Raw genomic sequence first — 23,053 nt, 5'->3', positions numbered from 1 at the left:
TTTGTGAATAGTACAGCAGGAGCAAAACTCACAAGCGTGTCTATATTTTTACTTGAAGTACCTGTACTTTTAAGTGTGTGGAATATATCATACAGTCTCTTAACTGTTTCCAAATTAGCTTTTTCCAATTCCTCAAGTTTCTGGGATACAATGTTGTTCATGCATCCTATCTCGTCTGAAATGTCGCACATGAGTCTACTGCCTTAAGAATTATCAGAAAATTTGAAAGTTCAGCTCAAGAAACAGTATTTTTTTTTTTTTGTGTTCTCCAATGAAATGATATCAGAGGTTGAAGTGGAGAACTCTACTTTTCCAAACAAGTCACAAAAGTGTAGAAGTGTCTTAGAATTGGTAAAAGGATCGTATTTTGACCGAGTGAAAGTACCTTCCTTTCCCAAGTTAATTAAAATGGTATTGATTATTTCTTGAAGCAAGCTGAAACCGTGGTTATTTCCAACTTTTGGATTGAATTTAAAAACATTTTCAATGGGCATTGTGCGAAATGAAGCCAAAGAAGTGACTGTTGGTTTTCGAAAATTTGTTCCAGCAACGTGGGACACCTATTCTGAGATAGAAAACAAGATTTCAAAGGTTCAATAACTTACGTAACTCCTGGCAACAATGACAACCATCTAGTTTTAATACTACCTAGAACTTTGCCGTATCCAGTATCAACGAAATCACAGAATGATTTCAGTTGGTCCACACGTTGAGGGTAAATGTGTGTCGTGCTCAGTGTAACTTACAAGGGAATGGTCAGACTTGTCATGTCGAAACCTGTGTTGCTTTTTTTACCACTGTGAGTTAACATTGCAAGAAGTCTGTATGCAGAATTTTAGCTGCTGACATGACCTGCAAGTCTGTAAACAATTTTATGAAGTAAGACAGTATTGTCGCATAGTTTCCGCGCTTATAACTGCCTCTTGTACAACCCTGACCTCTCTCGCTACGTTATACCGACGCCATCTAGGGACAACGTGGCGTTAGCTACGCGCCGCTCTCTTGCCACAGCAGTGAGAGAGCTGATTCCCCAGTGAAAGCGATCGTATGATAATTAAACATTCGTTGACAAATGTGGCTGATAAGTTATCTACAACATTCTTTCCAAATAGCTACGAAATAGACACAAATAAATATACGGTTTAGAACACGTCCAAATTTTATTTCTTGTAATTACCGCAAAAACGCGAAATATTGATACAGTGTTCAAAACATAGGTTTTTTGTGCACCAAGAACATACAAGCAAAGAAGACATATGACAGCCCTGCGAATCACAGACGTTGTTAGATGTCCGTAGACAAAACTGGGCTGGTGTTAGGAATGAATCAGGCGCAGTATCAGTATATTTCGAGGATTGCCACTCATATTTAATCAAATTCTGAAACCGTGGGGGGCAAAATTGATAATGTACTACTGATTGCAGCTTGAGAATATTGTCACGGTGATAGACAGGAAATTGCAGTGATCTGCACACAATAATTTTCTGTTAGTTTTCTGTAAAATGCCTTACACTGACGGAAAAATTCTCTGTCTGAAGGTTGGATTACGTTCGTCGTGCCGGGTGGAATCTGAAGTATCTCCACTTCTTGTCAGGGTGGGCTCGAAATACAGCTTTTAATGAATCAGACCTTTTATGACCTGACCACGATTCAAGAAGGAGAAGAGATTTGTTCCCGCAGAACGGAAGAAAAGCATGACGCATGAAAAGCGTAACGTTTTCATTTCCCATTTTTCCAGACTTCGATGCGTGTACCACAAGATTGTTTGCGTAGAACATTGTTCTTTTGACACGTGATCCGAAACGTTCAGTTGGTTCTTGAAGACAGACATAGAGTTTAGGCAGCAATGAACCATCCAGACTAATTATGGGCATTATAGTGTATGAATGGGTGAGTGCAGTCATGGACTGCGCAATCACCTCAATATGTTTTTCCCCTTTGAATGACAGTGTTCTTTTCGCACGCATTTCTTTTTGAAAACCTGACTGATCTGCATTGTACACGTACGATTCACTAAAACTAGCGACCTTATTTTTTGCATTCGTAAGAAAAGCTTCTATCATTTAGATTTGTGTCACTTCATTTTCCGACCTGTTTCTCGATACAAATTTTGTTATTTTTCTTGCCACAATTTTATGTGATCTTTTGAAGCGACTAATCCAACTTTGAGAAGCTGTAAATTCTTTAGCGCCTATCGCGTTGGCAATCTCTAACGCCCAATCACGCAAAGTTGTATCACTGACACTAAATGACTGTTGTCTGGCATCGGTAAATAGCTCAAAAAGTCGCGCATTTATCTCCGTCGCAATTTCCAGTCTACTCTTACGTCGTCCAGCGACTTCCTTTTTCCATCTATACAATCCATGTTCAGAACGCACGAAGCGATACTTATTTTGAACAGTACTGACACGTAGGCGTTTCTTACCACTTTCGTTCAACCAATACGTCACCGCTTTTTCTTTATCTGGTAAGGTAATTGTAGTTGCTGGTGTTACTTTCGGAGATAATTGATGATGGTACGTGACACTATCACTCGAAGAGTCTTCATGAGTGTCTTCGCCGTCTGTAGATTCACAGTCTGCAATATCGAGTGTTTCAGTTGTTTCTGGCCACATGTCTGCGCCATTTACATGCTCGTCTAGAAGTTTAACAACCATGTTGCACAACACATAGTATTCACGCGTGTTTTCTGTTGATTGCTGCATTTGGCATCTGTGGTATATCTCCTTGGCAAGCAGCAAAACATTTACAGGGTTCACCATCACTTGTGAGGGGAGATTGAATGTTTACCGTAAAGTGGCTTGCGGAGTATAGACGAACATGTACAGAACGTCTTTCACATCTCTAATCAGTTTCAGGACGGTATGTTTCGAAATACGAACCAGAAATTAAAAGGACGTGCGTGCCACAGAAACGAAGATTCGATTCCCCTTTTCACCAAAACCGTGCAGCGATACTCCTCTTTGGTGAACGCCGCGATAAGACGGCCGCACTTCCAGACCATGCGCACAGCGCTCGCGACTCGCCACTTCCAGGGGTGGCCAGCCGTCACTGCAAGCGCCAAGCGGAAAACACAGCCATGTTCGTGATTTTTTTTAAGTGACTTCCAGTTCATGTCAGCAGCTACAATTTTGCATACGGACCTTTTGCACAGTTAAATAACAGTGCTAAAAAAAAAGCAATACATGTTTCGGCATGACAAGTCTGACCATTCCCTTGTTAGAGTAAGAAGTACTTGAGCCCAGGCACCGATGATCTCAGCATTGATATCCCTGTAACGTTCTTTAACGAAAACTTGTCACATTCGTCCGTCATTTCTGGAGTAGCAAATGATCGATACGAATCTCGAAGCTCGCGCGTAAGTCACTGGCACTCAGCACGATGACGGAAGATGTTGTGTTCACACCTCTCCTCATCCCGTGACCAACAAGCAACGTCTTTGTTCCAACTTCGCGTTGACCAAAAGCGGTACTGGGAAATCGGTTGACGAAATACGGTTTTTGGGGCGCCAGGCGAAGGGGGTGTGTGTTGCCAGCTGTATAGCGCGGTTCGAGGTAACTGACTGTGGCGTGGATGGGACGCAGGCGGTCCGGCAGTGCCGACACCGACGTAGACGCCCCGCTGCAGCCGTTCCCTCGCCTGCCGCGCGAGCTGGCAACGGCGCCCCGTGACGTCAGCAAGGGGGGGGGGGGGCGGGCAGCCGGCTGTCTGTGCGGCCCAGTTGTGACGCAGCAGCCTGGAGGGAAGCAGCGTGCCACGTTGTCCTGCCTGCCCAGACAGACAGAGCTTGTGTATCTTGTGTCTCCACGGGAATACCTCAGAAAGGTAAGGCAGGAATTTATGGGAGCGGCGGATGTTCTGCACGCTTTTGTGTGGTTTTTGTCGCGTAACTCACTGCTCTTGTCTAATACTTTGTCTTACTTTGAAAAATTACGACCGCTACGTCAAAGGGGGTGGCTAACAGTGTGTTAAATTACCGTTTTGAGTGTTCAGTACTTTATAGGTCGTTACTTGTGGTATTGCTCCAGCCTGTGAAAACTTGAGCGGGAATAACTTGGAACGAATGGAAAATTCAGTCGGCTAGTGTTCCGATCTGCCACTGTCGATTTCCCCAGAATTCACGTAGCACAGGTATTTAAAATGAAAACCTCGATTTCTTAAGTTCGCAGGACGCAATTTTACGAAAACCATCAAACGCAGAACTTTGCAGTAAGTGAGTTTTAGTGCGACAAGGCGTGTAGCGGCTTGCAGGCGTGGCAGAAATTTATTTTTTAATGTTTCGTGTAATGTGGCCGAATTCAGACATCTGAAATGTTGTCAAGATGTCCTGATTCAGAGGTATAATCTTAAATTGCGGTTCTCACACAGTAAGAGAAGTACCGCAGTTGGAAACATCGCGCGTCGCGAGGTAGCGTGACTAAGGGCGCTGAAACACGCGGACGTTAGTCAGACAGTATTTCAGAATGAGGGCAGTTACCGACTTTCAAGAAACTGCACGCAAGACTACGAGAACGGAAGAGATTTTTCCGCTACCCCCCCTCCCCCCCGGCCATGTTGTCGCTGTTCATGGAGTCAATTTAGGCAGCAGACGGATCGTTGTAGTTTATCAGTACCTAGCTATTCGCGACGCAGTTTGCAGACAGTATCCCCACACCCCGTAGGGTATCTGCAAAAATTACATCGTCGTACGGCCCACACATCAGTAGACATGACGTGTCAAAAATTTAGACGCGCGATAAACGGGCTTTTCTTTAAAAAGGAGCGCAAATTAGCCAGACTGTATTCACGCAGTATTTTAGAATGAGCACTTGCTTTCGAACAGACGTTAAGAACAATTTCAAACCGTTTGTAAACTTTATCTTGCTTACATGCTTAACGTCACATGTTACTCGTCTGCAAAGTAATCAGACGTAGGAAGCTGTTTCGTGCGCGGGCGTTGCCGATCCTGAAATCCGTTCGCGAATCACAACTCGTGGCGTCACGCCGACACGCTTGTGGCGATGAGACGCAGCACTAGCGTTCATTTCCGTATTTTCACAATGTTCTGGAATTAAGGTTGTGGTCAACGAGCAATCTGTATCTTTCCCCAACACCCTCATTACACAGAGGCGTAGTAGTTGGCGAATTCTTGAGAATTTATCGTAATGTTTGTGCTTCACGAAATAAACATTTCGTATTTTTTATCGCTATGTCACGTCTCCTCGTTTGTGATTTTCTGATGAAATTTTTTTAGCACTCTACAACGCTGCATCGCTTTGTTTGGCTGTTCTCGTGTTACTATTTGCCTGATGAGAGAGCCCGGTGTGTCGACAGAGCAACGCGTCAGCCATCTGTGCGGCCTGCGCTTCAGTCGTATATTATGTGAGGGAGGAATGAATGTCGGTGATTCTGACGCCGTCACTTACCAGCTTCATTTCACGTTCAAATTACACGATTAAAGTGCAGTGTAGATTTCTGTGTGCAGCCTGTAACGGCGGCAGAATCTAGATTTAATTTGTGCCATTTCCAGTCCAACAGTTGCGAGAATCGAGATAGATTTGTTGTTAGTTTCCGTCAGAGGGCTGAATCACGTCAAAATTATAACATTTGTGGGGGCATTTGCTAATTATGTTTGACAGAAACATACAGCAAACATTATTTCGTTTAGCCAGATACTGTTACAGAAACCTTACACGTTATTTGATGGTAAGTCACAGTTTCGGAATCGTGGGTGGCCACTGACGTCACATTTACCGACACTTGGGCGTGACAAAGTACTGAATATGACCTGTCTTGAAAAGTTCAGAAATTTCGTGTATCAGTTAGACTGATCATCGTCGTAAAACGCAAATTCCACTATCAAAACTATGAAATTGACAATTTTAACTTCGCAAACAGGTAGATCAACATGACGACTGTTCAGTGTGCTCCCCTCATCCACTGCCAGCAAAGAACGCGTGACGTCACGGAAAAGTGACTGTCGTCACACGTGAGGGACAGGATGATTTGATAAAAGTTGCACGAGTTTTATGTATAAAAAGCAACCCGGAATCAGTGCTGTAAATGCCCTTCACTTTCGTGACATGGAACTATGTGTGGTGGTTTTCGTATTTATACTCGCCTATCACAAAATATGCAACGCAATTGATGCACGCCGTATGAAAGACCTGTTCAAAACGTGCCGTGTGTAGCGAGATAAGATTTGGTGAATTGTAGAAAACTGTGGCGTTCACGGATGAACAGTAGCGGCAGCCAAAACAGTTTCCTAAGAAGGCCGCCACTTAATGGCGAGTGTGTGGAATCAGCTCTTCAGGTCACACACAGATATCCAGTAATAAGGGAGTGAAGTCACTCGTGACTTGGGAATGTGCACAGTGTTTCCGGGTGCTTTCAATTCATTAGGTGTTCTGTCCACCAGTAAAATATGTGATCGCTGCATAAAATTTCACACTGTGGTGTCTCACATGATACTTGGGCCGGCAGTAAACGTGACTCAACGCGGAGACGGTGGCGAGGTGTCGCCCTGACACGTGGCTGAGGGTAACCTGCGTGCGGGAGGAACCGTGCTGTACCACTGGCTGCTTGCAGTCTCAAGTTGAGCCACTCGCAGAGGTCCATCGTGGGCTGTAACTGCTGTATGGCAGCGAAACTTAGTATGCTAATGCGCCCTTGCGGAATCGATTTACACTGGAAAGAAATGTTCCCGTATCTAATGCATTGGGAACGGAATGTGGACAGGAAGGGACAAACAAGTGAGGAAGGCAGAATGTCGATATTATTAACCGCCACTTGCAGAACTTGTTCAGTATGAGCACCGGAGACTTCCGCGAGCTGTTGCACAGTGACAGATTCGCACCTGCTAACCAACATTGGAATTGATTTCCTCCGGCGCCAACTGGTTTCGCGTTAACGCATTAGCATGTCTGCAGTGTTTCGCTGCCTTACCATACTCACAGACCACAGTGGACTTGGGTCAGTAGCTGCATTTTACTTATGAGCACCCGGTACTTGAATGTCTCAGACGGAGAAAAAAAAACGGTTCGCGAAAATTTCGCTGTCGCCTTGGTGGTCCGTTTGGTGATAGACCATTCAGTAGTTAGCCAGTTAAAAAAATCTGCAGTTTTCTCAGACTTCCGTCGTGTGTTTAACTTTTCTCAAAGCATCAAGGCTCTGCAAGTACCCGTATTTCCAGTACAGGCGGCTGCCTAAACTGGAGCAGCTCGCAGCTGCTGATAGCGGCCGTCGACATTGACCCGTGGCGTAATGGTGTGCTGCGTGACGTCACACACACTCACGGATACAACAGAACGCGTGGCTGCTATATTATTTTCCGTAAAGTGTTGTGGTGGAAAAGTGATCCGTTGCTTGGCCAGAGTTCTGGTACAGGTTGTCAGGTTACAGTATGGTTGTCACTCAGCGGAGCCAAAGAAATGGAATGTTACAGTAACAATTTTTGTGTGGCACGTATTTCACGCATGTTAGCTTTCGAAGAGTGTTGTATGTCCGTTTTGGTGACGCGCAGTTGGAATCGGCAGGTTCAGTGCTGGGCGCCGCTTGTCCCCGGTGTGGGGGCAGGTCAGGTCCACACCTGTGCAGCCGGCCGGCCAGCCGACACGTGAGCACGGCAGGCAGCGGCAGCCCCCACTCTCCTCCGGACGAGCGCAGACCGCGCTCTCCCGTCCACTGTGTTTTTTTGTCTGTTTTTTGTACTGCGTCTCACTGTTACGTTCCTGTGTTTCGCGCCCTTTCAAATTTTCGCAAACCCATTGGCCGAGTGGTCTAAACAGAAACAAAATGGCTCTGAAGATCATCGTGCATACATACCTGTGACGCGAGTTCTCGGTAACATCCATTATGGCCTCTATTTTGTGTAATAAGTGATCGAGTGGCCTTCTGCTAATATTTCAAGTTCATTTGAGACAGCCACAGCGCAATGAAACCCTATTTTAATCGCTAGATTTTCGAAAATAAACATTAAGAGAATCGGGGCTGTAGCAGAATTATAAACATTATAACTTAAATATAGGAGCCATTTAAATGAATATTCGTTTCTGTACAAAATACCAAATCTGCGCGATCGGTTTTTCTGTGGAGATGCGAACCACTTCGGAGCTTTCTTTTCGGAGACCACACTGCTAGATGGAAGGCACCAGTGACCTCGACTACGGATTCACAGTGCTTTCAATGGAAAATGAAGCGTGGTATTTAATCCGTAAATTTCAACCTTTTTCAACTATCTCACTCAAGAAAAAGATAATCGCCCCATCAGAATTGTAGTCAAATTTTACGACTTCTCGTATTGTTCTTCTGAAGATCTCATCGTTTCACAAAATAAGGAATACTTGGCAAAGGGTAATTTCAGCTCAGTTCATGCTTAAAGTCGTCATTCTGTTACCAGCAATTCGAACTAAAAGCTGCAAAAGTTTGAGACTTTTTCTTCTGACTAGAAGGATAGTTGCTGATCACTTTTCGCCTGAGGTGCACTGACGAACCCACCGTTGGCCTTCATCAAAAAGTCTCTTCGCAAACAGACTTTAAATGTCTGGAATGATCGTCTTTCAATCCATTTCTAAAGCATTATAACATTTGAAAACACTGACAGGTTACTGAAACATTGATTTTAGAACATGGAGCACCAAAATCGTGATTTGGATGTGAAATGCTACTCCATGATCTAGTTGTTACTCACAACTAGTTCTTTATTCACACGAGGTAATGAGCATTGTCGGCAGAGGATCTCAAATTGATTCGATATTTATAAATGTCGAGAAGGCTCTTGACCGCCGTCAAGCGATAGCTTCTCACTTGTGCGACTGGATTCGTGGTTTCCTCTCAGAAAGGTCGCAGTTCGTATTAATTGACAGAAAGTCGTACAGTAAAACAGAAGAGACATCTATCGTGCTCCGAGCAAGTGTTGAAGGCCCTCTGCTCTTACTGATCTACGTAAATGCTTTAGGAGACAATCCGAGCAACCATTTTAGATAGTAGACAAATGGTGCTGTCATTTACCGTCTGGTAAGGTCAGCAGAACATTGAAACCAAATGCAGAATGATTTGGAGACGATAACTTGTTAGTGAAAAGTGGCAACTGCTCCTAGGTAATGAAAAGTGTGAGGCCAAATAGAGAACGGACTGAAATTACCATTACGAACAACTTAAATTGGAAAGAACACAAAGAAAATGTTTTGGGGAAGCCGAACCGAAGACTGTGTTTATTCGCAGAACAGTTAGGTGCAACAGGTCTGCTAAAGGGACTGGCGACGACATGCGCCGAAATCACGTGAGGTTTTTCAGTACTCCACTCGCTCACATTGCGGAGATAAACTTTTTCAGAAAAGTGTTAGTTGCTTTGTCGCTGAATATCAGCGTGGGGGCGAAATGTCCATCCTCAATCCCTGCAATGTGGCGCAAATCTGAAGGCGCCGGCCGTAACATTTCCGCTTTTAATTGTTGTAACGGATCCGGACGGTACGGTTTGGAGTGTAACCGCCGACGCAGTGTCTTCCACACACTTTGCTACCGTGTTCAGAGTTCGTGGCTTTTGGCTGCTATTGACTTGTGTGGACTGCGTATAGAAATCTTGTTCAGCCCCCCCACCCCTTACACGGTTTTTTGCAGCTGCCACATTTGGTCAAATACCTCGCATGTTCCAACACATGAAAAGTCTTGCCTTGTCGGCATTTTGGCAACGCGCTGAATTCGTAATGGCATGCAATCATATTCGTACACTTAATACTGCGGAAAAATTCGAATTCTGGAAACGAGTGAATCGTTCATGGTAGCCCTCTGTCTCGCCTTTTACCCGTCGTCCTTAGTTTCTGCACCAGTACGGTGCTGAGCAGCCCAACTCGTGATCTCGATCCCCTTGCTCATTTGACACAAGGCCAAGAATTCTTTAAATTCTTAGTCAGTCTGGTTGACAACATTGCATTTAAGAATTATTTCAATAACGTACATAATATCTGTACACATAATGTGCCTCCAGGAACACCCGCGAAATATTAACCATCAAAGTACTTCTGTGCCCTTACAATTAATCACTGCTGCCCCTGATTTTAATTCACAGAATCTGGTACTTTCTGAACACGCTTGGTTACACTTCACGTGCTGACTTTAATCCCAGTACATACACTGTGTACCTTAGTGTCGGGAATCTTTCCGTAAGCAATGAAAGACAATGTACGTAAATGATGAGTATATGCCTACTTCTACTGAACCCATATTACTCCTCTGTGGGACACAAGTTAATTATGTACGTACATGTAACCGATGCAGTTCCGCGTGTAACTGACGTATACAAAGACGCAGGTATCGTTAATACGTCGAGTGTAAGTGTTTGAATTCTAAAATTGGATGTAGAAGTTCGTTATGTGGAGAGCCAAGTACGGAAACCACTGCATCAATGGCTTCATTCTTCTTTCAAAATAATGCTGAGAAATTTATACACAAATGCTTTCTAACGCGTAAATACCTAGTGTATGGTGAGCTGTGAGTGTTGCTGTTCATTAACTTGTAATTCACGCCCTGCCTACCCTTAGTTCACTTACAGTATCACTGAAGCGACGTTCCTTTCCGTACGTAAAACTGCGATTACAAGTTACGAAATGCCACAGTAGGTCAAGTAACGTCCTCTATAAAGCACTGCAGGACCTTTGCTTGTCTCTGAGTTGCACAGCTGATACAATGAATTTTCGTTACCACTCACGAATAATTCCGTCTCTCTTTTATTGACGATTAAAATGCTTAATACTTGGGCAAATCTGCTGATAGCAAATATCGTTCTCCTTACTGTTTATCAAAACATGTCCCCGACCTTCATGCCTTCTTTCTTCTGTCGTGTAAATTTTGCCAACTCCAAGGAAACAAGACGACCGGCAAGTCAGGGATTTTTGTCTCCTTATCTGTCAGTTTCAAACAGCTGTTTCTCTTTCTTTTTCTCCTACAGAAATTAGTATTGCGTATTTCTTTATACTTACCGCGTGTACAAATTATTTCCTCTTTTTTACTTATTTACATAAAAATATGCGAATAATCGTTACCACCTAGATGGCTGTAAAACATGAAAAATATATCTATGGACGGTTTGTCTCTAAATTGGCTAAAAGAGAATTACTACCATCTTTGTAGCCTCTTTCATGTAGGTGCTTTAAAAATATATTCATTACATGATGAACGGTGCAGTTTTTTATAGACTCACGCAAAGATTTCTTAGCGTGACTTTTCTCGACCGAAATATTTGAGACAGGACTAAACAAAACAACGATGGCGTCAACTCTTGACAGTTTTTGTGTGGTGATCCACAGTGCGGACCTTACTGTAGTTAGTTTCTTACTGTGCTTAGTTTGAAGCGTCAGAAATTAAACTTGGTATTTGAACCTAAAGTAATTGCAGCTTGCGGGATGACGTCATATAGCGATATTTTGCGCGGTTATATTGTAAGAATTCGTATATTTAACTAAGGGATTTCGAGGGATTTTTTTCCTTGCTCTTGGTTCAATACAAAGCCACAAAATGGGGCACCAGTGCTCCGGTAGTGTAAAACCGAATACGGCGACCGGTCAGTCTCCTCTGCATCAACGAATCAGAGCGCAGACAACAGCCACTTACTGGGAACCGCTGAAAGTGACCAGCGCAAATATAAAAGGGTTACTGCAAAAAAAACACCCGCCATAAAATGAGTTCTGGCCAGCGTACTCGGCGCAGCACGAGGGACAGACGGGAAATATTTATGTTCCTCTTCCGCCCACGAATGGCGCGTGGATAGGGTGATCCTCGGTAAGGCGTCTGTATTGGCCGCAGTTTCTCGATTGTTCTCGTCGTCGTGATTTCGCTGCAAGCCTGGAAGCTTCGAGGAGACGCGCTGGCGCTGCGGAACAGCGCTTTGTGGGCGGGAAGCGGGCGTCCGCGCAGTGCAGACAACTCCCGAGTTGCCAGTCCAGGGTCAGCGTGTGACGTCACGCGGCGAGGCTGGTGGAAACCGGCTGCAGTGAGAAACACAGTGGTAGGAAGGAAGGGGGGGGGGGGGGCAGCAGCGAGACTGACGTCACGGCGCAGCGAAGAACGGCTCCGGTGAACAAAGTACCTTCCTCCATATTCCGCAAAGTCGTGTGAGGTTTGAATCTGTAGGTGGTTACTTAGTTTTACTGCATGCCCCATCAAGACATTAATTTTGTGGTGCTTATGTTTAGATTTGATTCATACATGAGAAGTGTGTTGGAAAAGAGCACTATAACGTATTACGGTTTTGCACATGAGGGCATACAGGTACATTCATGGCGGTGCATTTTGTGTGGTTCATATCGTTTGAAAGATGTTTCACGCTGATACGGAAAACACTGGGGCGTAAAATGTGTACGCCACAGGAAGTTTTCAGGCAGAAGAACGTTTCCTTCAGCTTCAGCATACAGAAGTGTACATGTTGGCATAATTTGACAACAGTAATTGTATAAATTTTTCGTTCTTGTTTAGATATAGTAAAAGTTGTCTGTGGACTGGCGCGGACACACACACACACACACACACACACACACACACACACACACACACACACACACTAGAGTGGTCCTACAAGGCTTTAGTTTTTACCGACTGAGCTGCGGAGCCATGGAAACGGACTGAGGTGGCAGTGTTGGCCGGGAGATTTGCACCCGGGGTTGCTCGGCCGGTAGGAGAAAGCCGTCCCGTTTCACGCGACTTGGCCCATCTGCTCGGCGGTGAGATGAGCCGAAGTTACGGGGGCGGCGCAAACACCCAGACCCCGAGAGAAGGAAATTAGCGACTCTGTCGGGAATCGAACCTGGGACGCTAACCACTGACTGCGGACACTGTTGCACCGACCGTGAACACGAGTCGGTCTGGGATACGCTGTGTGGGGCTCACCACCTCTTTCCTGCTAGAAGTAGTCAGTGTTCCGAAATTCTTCCGTTCATTACCGCCTTAACAACGTCGCGTTTTGTCTCTGGGGGGGGGGGGGGGGGCGCCCGGGGGGGGATGTGAAGATGTTCTACAAAACAAAAATCTACTCGCATTTTGACCTAGAACATGCGAATTTCTTCTCAGATGGGTCTCCGATAAGAGCCGTGCTGTCCGTTCAACGGAAAGAAAGATTGTGTTTTGCGGCATGGAATATCCGCTGACAAGCTTCGGGGTCACGTTACTCTGTTTAGACGTGTTAATAAATGAAATGGCCATGCTAGTACTCGCAATTAGGTAGGAAAATTATATTACAAATCGCCTACTTTCAAAAAGAAATTCATAGCTCAGATCCTCAATAACAGAATTGCGGAATTGTATACAAAGAAAGATGGTTTAAACGAGAAAGCTTACTTGTTGTATCTTGAAATATTGATGCACTATTCGAAGTCTTAAAATTATCGAATAGATGATTTTTGGGCACTGGCCAATGATTTCATTGGTAAACAGAAAGAAGAAACACGCTGCAAGTCATGCGAAAAAGCGTCAAATTTGTGTAAGGGTGTTATCAGAGGTAACCAACAAGGATGTTCGAATAATAAAGTTTTAAACCCACGTTCTGTGAACGTGTTATTAGTAAAACTTATATAATATTTCCAACAGCTAAGACCCAGTTACTGTCCAAAGGGCTGAAATTCAATATCGCACCTGCGATTAAAGAACCGCACGTGGTAGACAATTTCATAGCAGGCCTTAAATTAGGTTTGGAGTGTACCAAAACGCCAAAGAATGTTCAATGCGGTTAGGCTAAGAATTCTGTGAAATCTTAGGAAATGAATTGTCTGTCGCTCAATCAAAGCATTACGTTGTAGAACCGTCAAAAGTTTTAATCGTAAACTGGAGAATAATGGCGCCCTAGTTACGAAAGCCGATAACGGGAACTCGTTAATTATAGCTTCCGTATTTCGGTTACTTCGGCCGGCTTTAAACATCTAAAATGTTGTAATGTACTGATTAAGAGGTATAATCTGACACGCTGTAAGAAAAGTATCACATAATCATCTTGTGGTGCAGCTCTTCTTGTTGTCTCCGTGCTTGCTAAGAAAATGGGATGAGAAGTTCCGCCTTAGGCAAGACACCTTTTTTCTTTGTTTCACACATACATGTTTCAGCACTTTTGTGCTATCGTCAGTGGGTTCTATGTCTGTTTTTAACTGTAAATTTGTTCTTGACATATTAACATTTGTGTCGTTTACAACATTATGTAAAAGTTGCATTTATAACTTAATTGGCGAAAAGTGGGTGTAATCATGAGTAACATGCGTTACATGATATTATTGTCCACTTATTTTGGTAGCTGTTCTGCTACACAATATACAACTTGTCATCTGCAAACAGCAAAACGTAATTTATTTTAAATGCGAACATTTTTAGGTTAGGCTTTACTGTGACATTAGATGAAAGAACAAGTTCACTGTTACCAGTCACCGTTTTATTTATTTCCACGACGCGTTTCGAAGGTTTAAACCTCCATCATCGGGTGGATTTACATTAGTAAGTATTACATATGTGTGTGTGTTGTGTTACGATTTTTTGTTTGTTATGCATTTACGAACGGAAATAAGACTGTATCGCGTTTTCTTTCCGTAACTTACAGTTTTGAAGTTGTGGTACGTTTCCCTGTATTGTTGGCGAAGTAAATAGGCTTACTTCTGTGCCTTTGTTCGCGTGGCAATGCAGTTTGTCAAAACATGGGCGGAGTTTTCGCTGCCATTACGTGTTGGGGCTGTGTGGCGTTCATTTGTTTCGTAGCGTGTTCTGCTGGGTGAGGCGCACGAGCTTCAATTACATTTGGCGTTAGTGGTGTGTGTGTGTGTGTGTGTGTGTGTGTGTGATGAGTACTGGGGCAGAGAGAGAGAGAGAGGATTTTGTGTGTGTGTGTGTGTGTGTGTGTGTGTGTGTGTGTGTGTTACTTGTATAGTTCTTCTATAGTAGTGAAGAGGGTTTTGTTGCACAGTGATGTGTGTTCATTGAGTACTTTACTTCTTTGGGCTCTTGAATTTTGGATGTAGTTTTCTTCTGTAGCTAATTTTTGGTATAGGCTGCTGCTAGTTTTTAGGATGTGAAGGTCAGTTGTTGGGTGGTGGTTGTGTGCTACCAGGTGGTCTGCAAATGTTGAGTGTGTGCTATTGCTTTTCAGTGCTCTGAGGTGTTCATTATATCTAGTTCTGAAGGTCCTGCATGTTTGGCCCACATATACAGATTGACAGCAGTTGCAACTAAATTGGCCATGTTGGTGGTATTTCTTCAGAGTCTGCTCTGTATTGTGTAGTTGGTTTTGTATGCTATGTTCAGTCCTTGTTTCTTTAGTATATTACCCACCCTGTGTGTGACCTTGTTGTTGTAAGTCATTATGTGCCATTTGTTGCTTACTGTCTGCTGATTTGTTGTGTGATGAGTTGTCTTTGTGTGTGTGTGTGTGTGTGTGTGTGTGTGTGTGTGTGTGTGTGTTTGATGCTTATGTGCTGTTTGTTTTTGTATTTTCTCGTTTATTTTGTCTATTCTCTTTGCGTCATATCCATTCTCCTGTGCAATTTGCTGTATCGTGTTCAGTTCTTGTGTGTAGTCATGCTTGTTCGTGGGTATTTTGTTCAGCCTGTGAAGTAAATATCTGAAGCTGGCTTCTTTGTGAGTTATGGGGTGATAGGATTGGTTATGAATAATGGTGCTGGTGGGTGTGGGTTTTCTGTAGATTGTGAATTCATGTTTGTTGTTTCTCTTGTGTATAGTGAGATCTAAGAAATGAAGTTTTTCATCTGTTTGTGTTTCTATGGTGAATTCTATTTGTGGGTAGATGGAGTTTATCATGAAGTTCTTTTATGCGAGACAGTGGTTCATCTATTAAGCAAATTATGTCATCTATGTATCTGTAACAATATATTATATTGTACTGTTTTGGTATTACTATTTTGTCAAAGATTTGTTTTTCTATCTGACTGAGGAAAATGTCAGCTAGGAGACCACTGATTGGGGATCCAATGGGTAGTCCATCTTGTTGAGAGTAAAATCTGTCGTTGAATGTGAAGTAGTTTTGTTCTGTGATGAGCCTGAGTATGGCTAATATTTCTTGTATGTTTGTTGTGGGTATGTCTCCTTGGAGTTTGAGGTTTCTTTCTATTATGTTGATGGTTTCTTCTGTTGGGATGTGTGTGTACATTGAAATTATATCACATGAAACCAATGTTGCTGTGTTTGGTATGTTTTCATTTCTTACTTTTCTAAGACATCTGTTGTAAGTGTATTTGTATATTGTCTGTAGCAGAGTGTGTGTGTGTTTGACTAAGTGGTATTTTGGGTCTTTGGTGAAGTTTATTAATAGACATATGGGTATTCCGGGTTTGTGAACTTTAGGCAATGATTTTAGGGTGGGGGCCTTGGGATTTTTATGTATCATTTTTTTAATCTGTGTTTCTGTGAAAATTTGTTTTTATGTTTCTCAGGGTTTTCTGTAACTCACTTTGGTATCAGTTTGTTGGGTCACTGGTTAATTCTGTGATGTTGTTGCTTTGGATGAATTCTAATCTTTTGTGAATGTATTCCTGTTTGTTGACTACTATTGAATTACCTTTGTCAGATTTTTGTGATGATGGCATTTTCTTGTGTTAATTTATTCTGTAGGCTTTTTCTTCAGGAGTCCTAGTGTTTTCTTTTATGGTGGTTTTGTTCTCTTTGATTATGTTTCTTATTTCTTCAGCAATTAGTTCTCTTGTTAGGTTTGCATTGAATACAGGTGTGTTTAGCCTTTCTTGTTGCTTTATGATGATTTCAGTTGCTGTTATATTTTCTACTGTCCTGTGTGACACCACGGTGTTAATGTTATGTTTGGGACTCTTTTCAAGTAGGTTGCTTTCTTGTTCAGATAATTTTATGTCCATTAGATTAATCACTGTTTTGTGAAAGGTGTGTTTGTTGTATTGGTGGTGGTATTGGTGGGTGTTTGTGATGTAACATTCTTGTGAGTTTCTTTTGTTGGATTGTCTGTTTCCTGCCTATTATGGTATCTGTGTATGCTCTAACCCTGTACGTTAGTTCATTATGTGATTAGCTAGTTCTATATGCAATCTGTATAATTCAACATTCAGAGTCAGTTTTTTGGAATACAAAGACCGGATTTCTTGCTTTATCCAGATGATTTCTGCCTCATGTTTTGTCTGCTGTGCTGCTGGTGACATGTTGTTTACAGTTATTGTTATATAGTTAGGTACAATTTTATAAGCCAAACATAGTTTATTGAACTTAATGTTGAGTATGGTTTTATGAAGTCTGATGGTTGTTCTGATATTTGTTGAAGAGCTGCGATGGAAATACCTGGCTTGGTGTAGAAATAATCATCTTGTGGTGCAGTTCTTCTTGTTGTCTCCGTGATTGCTAAGAAAATGGGTTGTGTCACAGCTGGAAACTTGGCGTGTCTCGAGGTGACGTAACTCACAATGCTTAAATACGTGGTCGTCATTCACCCAGTACTTCGTAATGATGGCAGTTAGCGACCTGGAACCAACTTGAGACAACATTTCAAACACTTGAGATAAATTCCCCTAATGTCACCCTGCCCCACACACATACATACACCCACATAAACATGCGCGCGCACTGGGAGATTGGCATGTCGAACATTTAGTCGCGCGAGAGACTTTCTTTTGTTTAAAAAGGGGTGTCAACTAGCCACACTGTATTCACGCTGCGTTTCAGAATGAGAGCACTTGCCCACCTCGAACACACGTTAAGAATAATTTCAAACCGTTCCTAAACTCCTCTCATACATGCATCACGTAAGATATCACGCGCGTTAACTCATTTATAAAGCAGCCAGTCGTCGGGCGCTGTTTCGTGTGTCGGCATTACGTGTCCTGTAATCCACTCGCGAATCAGAACCCGTGACGTCATGCCGACATGGTTGTAGTGATGAAACACAGCACTTGCATTAATTTCAGTTTGTTGTTGTTGTGGTCTTCAGTCCTGAGACTGGTTTGATGCAGCTCTCCATGCTACTCTATCCTGTGCAAGCTTCTTCATCTCCCAGTACCTACTGCAGCCTACATCCTTCTGAATCTGCTTAGTGTATTCATCTCTTGGTCTCCCTGTACGATTTTTACCCTCCACGCTGCTCTCCAATACTAAATTGGTGATCCCTTGATGCCTCAGAACATGTCCTATCAACCGATCCCTTCTTCTGGTCAAGTTCTGCCACAAACTCCTCTTCTCCCCAAATCTATTCAATACCTCCTCATTAGTTATATGATCTACCCATCTAATCTTCAGCATTCTTCTGTAGCACCACATTTAGAAAGCTTCTGTTCTCTTCTTGGCCATACTGCTTATCATCCATGTTTCACTTCCATACATGGCTACACTCCATACAAATACTTTGAGAAACGACTTCCTGACACTTAAAACTATACTCGAAGTTAATAAATTTCTCTTCTTCAGAAACGCTCTCCTTGCCATTGCCAGTCTACATTTTATATCCTCTCTACTTCGACCATCATCAGTTATTTTGCTCCCCAGATAGAAAATCTCCTTTACTACTTTAAGTGTCTCATTTCCTAATCTAATTCCCTCAGCATCACCCAACTTAATTCGACTACATTCCATTATCCTCGTTTTGCTTTTGTTGATGTTCATCTTTTATCCTCCTTTCAAGACACTGTCCATTCCATTAAACTGCTCTTCCAAGTCCTTTGCTGTCTGTGACAGATTTACTACGTCATCGGCGAACCTCAAAGATTTTGTTTATTCTCCATGGATTTTAATACTTACTCCGAATTTTCCTTTTGTTTCCTTTACTGCTTGCTCAATATACAGATTGAATAACATCGGGGAGAGGCTACAACCCTGTCTCACTCCCTTCCCAACCATTGATTCCCTTTCAGGTCCCTCGACTCTTATAACTGCCATCTGATTTCTGTATAAATTGTAAATAGCCTTCCGCTCTCCGTATTTTACCCCTGCCACATTTAGAATTTGAAAGAGAGTATACCAGCCAACATTGTCAAAGTCTTTCTGTAAGTCTACAAATGCTAGAAACGTAGGTTTGCCTTTTCTTAATCTAGCTTCTAAAATAAGTCGTAAGGTCAGTATTGCCTCACATGTTCCAACATTTCTATGGAATCCAAACTGATCTTCCCCGAGGTCGGCTTCTACCAGTTTTTCCATTCGTCTGTAAAGAATTCGCGTTAGTATTTTGCAGCTGTGACTTATTAAACTGATAGTTCGGTAATTTTCACATGTCAACAGCTGCTTTCTTTGGAATTGGAATTATTATATTCTTCTTGAAGTCTGACGGTATTTCGCCTGGCTTGTACATCTTGCTCACCAAATGGTAGAGTTTTGTCAGGACTGGCTCTCCCAAGGCCGTCAATCGTTATAACTGAATGTTGTCTATTCCCGGGGCCTTGTTTCGAGTTAGGTCTTTCATTGCTCTGTCAAACTCTTCACACAGTATTGTATCTCCCATTTCATCTTCATCTACATTCTCTTCTATTTCCAAAATATTGTCCTCAAGTACGTATAGACCCTCTATATACTCCTTCCACCTTCCTGCTTTCACCTCTTTGCTTAGAACTGGGTTTCCATCTGAGCTCTTGATGTTCATACAAGTGGTTCTCTTTTCTCCAGAGGTCTCTTTAATTTTCCTGTAGGCAGTGTCTATCTTACCCCTCGTGAGATAAGCCTCTAGATCCTTACATTTGTCCTCTAGCCATCCCTGCTTAGCCATTTTGCACTTCCTGTCGGTCTCATTTTTGAGACATTTGTATTCCTTTTTGCCTGCTTCATTTACTGCATTTTTATATTTTCTCCTTTCATCAATTCAATATTTGTTCTGTTACTCAAGGTTTTGCCCGCATCTCGTGGTCGTGCGGTAGCGTTCTCGCTTCCCATGCCCGGGTTCCCGGGTTCGATTCCCGGCGGGGTCAGGGATTTTCTCTGCCTCGTGATGGCTGGGTGTTGTGTGCTGTCCTTAGGTTAGTTAGGTTTAAGTAGTTCTAAGTTCTAGGGGACTTATGACCACAGCAGTTGAGTCCCATAGTGCTCAGAGCCATACTCAAGGTTTTCCACTAACCCCCGTCTTTTTACCTGCTTGGTCCTCTGCTGCCTTCACTACTTCATCCCTCAGAGCTACCTATTCTTCTTCTACTGTATATCTTTCCCCCATTCCTGTCTTTGTTCCCTTATGCTCTCCCTGAAACTGTCTGCAACATCTGGTTTAGTCGGTTTATGCAGGTCCCATCTCCTTAAATTCCCACCTTTCTGCAGTTTCTTCAGTTTTAATCTATAGTTCATAACCAATAGCTTACGGTCAGAGTCCACAACTGCTCCTGGAAATGTCTTACAGTTTAAAACCTGGTTCCTAAGTCTCTGTCTTACCATTATATAATCTATCTGATACCTTCTAATATCTCCAGGATTCTTCTGTGTATACAACCTTCTTCATTTTAGTATTTTCACAGTTTTATGGAACTAAGGCTGTGCTGAGTGAGAGACCTGCTGCGCTCCCCTGCACCTCGGTTAGACTGAGGCGAAGGCTGGATTAGCAGCAGGCGGATTCTCGAAGTTTTGTCGTGATGTTTTGCTTCGTGAAATCAAATATTGCATACTTCTCTTTTCATCTGTGACGTCACGTCTCCTGCTTTGATATTAGCTGATGAAAGGGAAGCTATCAGACACAACACTTTTTTTTTTTGTACTATGCAACGCTGCAGTGGTTTGTTTTGGCTGTTCTTGTGTTAAAATTTGCGGGAGAAGTCCATGGCGTGCTGACAAAGCAAAGCACAAGGGATATCTCCGAAACGCCTCGAGTTCTGTGTGGCTTTTTGTGCAAAAAATTTGCCGCAATCGTGCTTCGGCGTTAATAGCGTCCTTTGTCACGAAAGAATGGGCGACTGTGACGCTGTCACTTACAAACTTCTTTACTTGAGGTTCAAATGACACGATTAAAGAGCAGTGTACATTTTCACGTCCAGCCTACAACGACGGTAGAATTTTGTCATTTCCAGTGCAATAACGGCAAGATTAGGCGTAGACTGCTCTGTTATTAGTTTTCCTGAAGGGACTGAATGGCGTCAGAATTAAAACATTTGCGCACATATTTGCTACATATGTTCGATAGAAATCTGTAGCAAATTTCAGTTTTTTTAGCCCTCTAAGGCTTAACCGTTGGTTTTTTAGCCCTCTAAGGCTTAACCGTTGATGGTCAGTCACTGTTTTGGAAACATGGGCAGCCGCTGACGTTACATATCTTGAGACTTACGCAAGACAAAAAGTAATGAAAATGACCCGTTTTGAAGAGTTCAGAAATGTCGTGTACAAGTTAAACTGCATATCGTCGTAATACGCAAGTGAGAGTAACAGAAGTATTAAATACGAAATTACAGCTTCGCAAACAGGTAGATAAATCCAGCGACTGCCCAGTCTGCTCCCCGCATCCATTAGTGGCAATATTCAGAACGTGGTACCTCTACTTCAGCAGAAGCACCGTCCTCCGGGTTCTGTGCGTAAAACGTGCTTGGTGGTGCGTAGAGCTGGCCGCATCTTCGTCGTAAGTAGTTACAGAGTACGCAGCAGGCAGGCACCGCATTCTGCATATTTTCTGTATCACTTTTTAAAGGACTGGAATGTGGAAGAGAGAGTCGGAAACACGTTCTCCACAGTTCTTCGACAACGGGATAGGGGATAATAGCAAACCACCTTCTCAGAATTTAGTACCTTGAGACTATAGGGATCAATAAAATCGTGCCTTACGCAGAAGGCATCTCTTCTGCAAAAACATACGGCAGTTTGTGACCTATGACACAAGATTCATACGGTATTCTTAACTTTTCTTCGGTTTGTTGCAAAATACTGTGTTTCGCACAACGCCACCATCAGGTATCCCGTCATTGGTTCCAAAGCCTCCATAGTGAACTCGTAATTTGCGTTCACTGTTGCAAGCAGCACCATGTTACAGTAGCCATTGTAGTTACCAGTCTCCAAGAGGAGGGAGGATTAATGCGCACGTGTTCGCCGTCGATATGATCAAGACATTTCGGAACTCTTTTGCATTGTAAATCCATCCCTCCCGAGACCTTGGGAACTGTAACATAGGAAGGAAAAACACAGCTACATATAACGTCAACTTTTTTTTAATTTACACCTACCTCCGTGTGTTCATTTATCAAAGCATAGAAAATTGCGGCACAAGTGTCTGGCATAATTTTCGAGAGACCCAGTTGTGAAATAGCAACACTGTGCTGCAGATGACGGTATGTAGGGCCAGTAGCTAAGTATCTTAATGTTGGTGCTGATTTCTCATGCGGTGCCGCAGCTCTCCCCATCTGTGTCTCCTGTCTTTGTAGTAAAGGGCTCACGAAGGGAAAGCAAATGCTGGTAAGTTTCTCCATCCATTCTTAGGTCATTGTCGAAATCACCACACTCTAAAACTGGCAACATTTCTAGGTGAGAGACTCTCCTCTCTTCTTTGCACCCATTTCTTCATCGAAAATTTTGGTGTCCTTCTCCTCTTCTTGCTCGAGCAGCCGCATAGTTTCAGAACCGGAAGTGCGCACAGCGACAGCCAAACGACGTCCTCGTCCACCCTGCCCCGCTCCACACAGCAGGCTGACAGTCGGTGCGCGAGCAGCCGCGGTCGAGCGGTTCCGCCACCGAAAATCCGCGCGTTTTCTCCCGGGTGAAAGTGTCCTGTGGAACAGCGCTTCGTACGAACAATTTACCCGCGGCGGGAAATGCGCGCGCTCCCGCCTACGCCCTAACAGCTTCCCCCCCGCATTTTCCCCCGCGGTAAAACGCCGTTTCGCGTAGCGCCGACGGGGAAACTGCCCGGGACGCTTAGCGCAGAGACGTGCTGTGGGAGGGAGGGAGGGAGTGGGAGCCGCTCCACGCCCTCAGGAGTGGAGGGACGGCAGCCGGGCTGGCAGAGGCCGAACCACGCAGTGGGGTGGCGAGTGCCAGTTTGTTCAGCCCTTCCAGGCGAATTGCGCTGCTGAACTCACGGATAGTAATATTCCCGTGTCACGACAGGGTGGCGAGCGAGAATATTACCGGATCGCTGCTGAATGGCTGTTTCTGAGACACTCGCCATTGGCCAATCTCTATTCTCAGAGCGCGC

The 23,053-nt window shown here is 43.5% G+C and overlaps 1 protein-coding gene across 1 annotated transcript in view; it reads left to right on the top strand.

Moving 5' to 3' along the window:
• The window catches only part of LOC126108613 (TD and POZ domain-containing protein 1-like), a 440,276-nt gene that overhangs the window by 87,979 nt on the left and 329,244 nt on the right, over positions 1-23,053 (top strand). The window lies entirely within an intron of this gene.

This window comes from Schistocerca cancellata, chromosome 11 (genome assembly GCF_023864275.1).
Source record: "Schistocerca cancellata isolate TAMUIC-IGC-003103 chromosome 11, iqSchCanc2.1, whole genome shotgun sequence".
NCBI lineage: Eukaryota > Metazoa > Arthropoda > Insecta > Orthoptera > Acrididae > Schistocerca > Schistocerca cancellata.
The sequence above is the reverse complement of the archived record's forward strand: the minus strand, read 5'-3'. Positions and strand labels throughout refer to the sequence as shown.